Here is a 5,355-nt window from a genome sequence, read left to right on the forward strand (position 1 = left end):
CAAAGACCTTTAACATCTCCTCCTCAAAGGCACTGAAGGAGGCACAGGCTGGGGTTTGCCGGTCGAATTCCGCCCGTTCCCACAACCCGAGCTCCGACCGGTGAGATGTGTGATGACATACCCCACCTTGGCTCCCTCTGTTGAGAAAGTCCTGGGCTGTAGTGCAAACTGGATTCGCAGCTGCTCAAGAATGGTCTTACTTGCTTCTGGTTGCCATCAAAACGTTCCGGGTTCCCAATCCTTGGTTCAGGAGCGTGGGGATCTGGTGGCAGCACTGCCGGCCTGCAGCATTGGGACCTCCAGCGGAGGGATGAAGGAGTATCGGTGGTACAGGAACAAAAGGACCAGGGGGGGTGCAGGTGGAGTAGCCGGGCTTGAGAGTAGTTGCAGGGCTTGGGCTAGCTGTTGTTGCTGCAGTTGGAACTGTTGTTGCTGCTGGTTGAATAGCTGGAGAAGGGAAGCGATGTCGCCAGCCATCCGATTTATGTCTCCCTCAGAGCGTTCCAGTCGCTGTAGGGGCAGTCCTCTCTGGCTCTTCCTCCATCGTGGTCAGGAGTGCGCTGGGTCCATGATGTTCAGATCGTTCTGTCACGAACAGAAGAGGACCCAAGAGCGCAAGTTCAAATTCAGAGTTCTTTATTCAAGGTTACAGGCGGGAAGAGGAGTCCCAGGGGTGTCAGGGGTCTTTCAGGGTCCTCCTGTGGGTACCTGTGCTCCGGGGGTCACCAAATGTCCGGGGTGTCCAGTCCAAGTGCTTAGTGTGTGTGTTCCCCAGTGATGGAGCGGCGTATCGGGCCGAGGGTGGTGAAACGTCTGGGCACGCTCATCTGGTGGTCGGAGACCTGGGGGAACACACACACACAACAGCAATATGAATGGCAGGCAGAAGTACAGATCAGGGCTGGGCAAATATCGTGGTGAGAGACAGAAGGCAGAAACGAGTTACCGGAGGGGCTGAAGATCGGAGAGTAGTCGAGGTCCAGAAGGCAGGTTGGGATAGACGGGGCAGTAGAACAAGGGAGGCAGTCAAGAAAGGATCGGTATCACAAACAGGAGTCAGAGCGCAGACAGGCAGGTTACTGGTCCGGGTTTGAAGACGATCTGACAGGGCTTGGCTGAAAACCAGGGCTTGATATACTGGGAGAGGTAGTGGGGAAATGCAGTTCAGCTGGCAGAGTAATTAGAACAGAGTGAGGCAAGGTGAGGATGGTGAGTGGGAAATGCAGTGCAGCTGGCCAGGTAACAAGAGCAGAGCAGGGCAGGTGGAGCTAGTTAGGCTGAGTAAGAGAGGGAGGTGAGCAGAGTGGAAGATAATTGAATGCAATTAATGTTGCTACCAGGGAGAGAGAGTGCTCATGACAATAGTATTTCATACAGTAATGTTGATCAGTAGTATCAGAAATCACCCTGCATCATTCATCATGTCAGACATTTCCCTCTATTTCTCCCCACATGGAACTGCTGATGTAAAAGGGCTTCATAAATAAATGATTGATATAACGTTGAACTCCCAACCTCCCAACCAGACTACAGTCTGTTACATTCTCACATTCTCCACAGATCTTTGAGGAATTCCCCTTTTATAATCCATAATGTATGGCAGTAATCTTACTTTGGGTCAAAGGGCATTGGTCCACTGATAACATTAAGAGGATTGTACATGGAGCAGTCATAGACAGACAGCTGGGTACTGGAGACTGCTCTCTGGGTCTGGGGGTTGGCAGTGCCCCCCTCTCTCTCTCCTCAGAGACACTCATTTTAGGAGTGTGTTCCAACTTCAGAATTACAGTGTGATAAAAAGACTCACACACCATTTAGGAGACACACACTTCCTTGATTAAACATATACTTACTAGAGTTTACAGGATATCCTGCTCTGTCCTCTCTCCAGTTTAAAGTTTATAGGATATCCTGCTCTGTCCTCTCTCCAGTTTAGAGTTTATAGGATATCCTGCTCTGTCCTCTCTCCAGTTTAGAGTTTATAGGATATCCTGCTCTGTCCTCTCTCCAGTTTAGAGTTTATAGGATATCCTGCTCTGTCCTCTCTCCAGTTTAGAGTTTATAGGATATCCTGCTCTGTCCTCTCTCCAGTTTAGAGTTTATAGGATATCCTGCTCTGTCCTCTCTCCAGTTTAGAGTTTATAGGATATCCTGCTCTGTCCTCTCTCCAGTTTAGAGTTTATATGATATCCTGCTCTGTCCTCTCTCCAGTTTAGAGTTTATAGGATATCCTGATCTGTCATCTAAAAATATTTAATGGCTGGACAAGAACAAATATACTTTTATATAGGTATGCTTTCTACACACCATGAGGATAAACCATTAACCATGAGGTGTAGCTAACTGTTTTCTTTACTGACAACTGGGGTTAGAGACAGACAGAGACTGAGAGAGACACAGACATCAAATACTCATGATCTTTGACCTTATTTTTTATTCAGGCTGCAAAGTAAATTGGGATAGTAGTAAGGATCCTACCAGGGATTATTTATGTATGATGTTGGTAGAATGTATACATTGGGATAGTAGTAAGGATCCTACCAGGGATTATTTATGTATGATGTTGGTAGAATGTATACATTGGGACAGTAGTAAGAGGCTGGTAGCTTAGTGGCGGGACAGTAGTAAGAGGCTGGTAGCTTAGGGCGGCAGGTAGCTTAGTGGTTAAGAGCGTTGTGCCAGTAACAGAAAGGTCGCTGGTTCTAATCCCTGAGCCGACTAGGTGAAAAATCTGTCGATGTGCACTTGAGCAAGGTACTTAACCCTAATTGCTCCTGTAAGTCGCTCTGGATAAGAGCGTCTGCTAAATGACCTATTTATAAATGACTAAGATTCAAGCCTCCTGTCAGTTAGGGAGATGTGTTTCTTTATTGTGTGTTTAGTTGTACCTTTACCTTCCTGTAGTTGGTCATTTGGAAGGATTCTGTATGGAGGAATGGTCTAATATCACTCCAACTCAAAACATTTTAGAAAAAGCCTCAGTGCCGTTATCCTCGCAAGGGAGGTATTGAAAGGGAGAACCAATTTTGACCCCTACCTTTTTGAGAAAAAAAGTATTACTTGTTAAACAAAATCTCTTTCTCTGAGCAATTGTATTAGTATAAAATCATTTAATTTCCTCTTTTTTTTGGCTTACAATATAGCTCAGTATTTGAATGATTTATTATATACAGTAATTTTTGCTCATCTTTATCAAGGGAGTCAATAATTTGGGACCCCACTGTATACTTCAAAGTTAGAGATATGTTGAAACTGGATCCATCATAATGATTCTACATTTTATAGTATGCCATGACCATTACTGGCCAAAGGTTAAACTACTGTTATGTTTATGATATACTATGGTGTTGTGCCACTAGACTTTGACCAAATATTATTGCATCCAAATATCAACTGTACCTAGAACACAGATACAGAGCCACTTGTCATCAGGAAGGTGCTCTCTCAGCACAACGGAAAATATCTCAATGACTTGACATGTTCTGGTTGTGAATACAGGCTACAAGGTAAGACTCTTCCAAGGGATTATTGTAAAGTGTGTAGGGAAATTAAATATATGGTGTTATTATAGTATAGAGAATGAGAGTAAAACACTCAGATCTAACAGTCCATTTCACCTGGGACAGGTACGTGACAGTTCAATCATACAAAATGGTGCTAACTGGGCGTAGGCAAGTCAAATTCAAAAACATATTGTTGTTCATATCTCGTATTATAGGATTCGTATATCGTGGTTATTTTACAATTTGTAAAAATGTTAATGTATCATAGTTCTAAATCATCTTTCAGAATATCAGAACATTTGTTGTTTTCAAAATTACAATGAGCTCCTGCTTCCTGTGTAATTTGGTATGAAACCTGAACGTACTTTTCTTAACATTGATATTATGAATTAAATTCAATAATATCATAATTATAGCAGACCTGTTGAACAAAGCAACACACTAGAATGAGTGGAATTATTACAAGAGAAAGTGAGACATTATTATCATTTTTATTTTATTTTATTTTAGTTTTAGATCAGCTTTAATATTTCAGATAGATTGTAACTTCCATCAATCCCCCATTATTATTTTTATTACTATTATTATTATTAGTTCCACTACATGGAGAAAAGGTTAACAATATCAGTCATGACATTTACATTTTAGTCATTTAGCAGACGCTCTTATCCAGAGCAATTAGGGTTAAGTGCCTTGCTTAAGGGCACATCGACAGATTTTGCACCTAGTCGGCTCGGGGATTAGAACCAGCAACCTTTCGGTTATTGGCACAACGCTCTTACCCACTAAGCTACCTGCTCACTAAACTTTGTGTTGATGTGATTGCATTAAATCACCTGACTGTTTGGACGTGTCTGTTAGTAAATGTTTTATTTCTAAGAGATAATGAATAAAATAGAACAATTGACCTTCAATAATTAGTTGTCACTGTGTTAACCACAACCAAACTGTTGGATCTCTGTTTAGGGGTCAGTGCTCTAAAATGAGTCTCTCTGGGGAGAGAGAGGAGGGGGCTCTGCCTCTAAAATGAGTCTCTCTGGGGAGAGAGAGGAGGGGGTCCCTGCCTCTAAAACAAGTCTCTCTGGGGGACATGACACCAAAGCTAAGAGGTGAGATGACAATGTTGTTTAAGAATTTATAAGGAGTTTATTTCTAAAACGTTATATCCACAATTTTTTCACGTTTGTTATTTTACATCAGAAATGATTGCTTATGGGTACCTTCATGTGCGTGTAAAATATTGTTGTTCTAAGATTTTAATTAATAGATTTTTGCGTATTAATTTTTGTTAAGCAAAACGCTATATAGCTGGAATGAAATGTTTGTATCCTGTATATTTGACTGTGATATGTGGATGTCTCACCAGCACACACAAACACACACACACACACACACACACACACACACACACACACACACACACACACACACACACACACACACACACACACACACACACACACACACACACACACACACACACACACACACATCTTTACCATCATACACACACACATCTATAGAAGTTTTGCATGACACAATCATTTATCCTACTCTTAGTTATTGTCTAATATGTTGTCATGCAGAACCTTATTGTTTTTACTAATTCTGATCGTTGTTACAAGCGGAATTTTGACAATACTACCATCAAATCAACACACTCTTCACTCCTGTTTTAAACAAGAAGGGTTCTATCACTTGCTTACAGTTTTTTCCAACTGCTTACACACGTTTTCAAAACTATGTCTCCTTTTTTCAAAACGCTACACACAATTCCCAAAACTGCACACACAAAATGCAAAATGCCTCACATCTCCTTCAAAATGTAACACTGCATTCAAAATGCCATAAA

The sequence above is a fragment of the Coregonus clupeaformis genome, unplaced genomic scaffold, assembly GCF_020615455.1.
Source record: "Coregonus clupeaformis isolate EN_2021a unplaced genomic scaffold, ASM2061545v1 scaf0214, whole genome shotgun sequence".
Classification (NCBI taxonomy): Eukaryota; Metazoa; Chordata; class Actinopteri; order Salmoniformes; family Salmonidae; genus Coregonus; species Coregonus clupeaformis.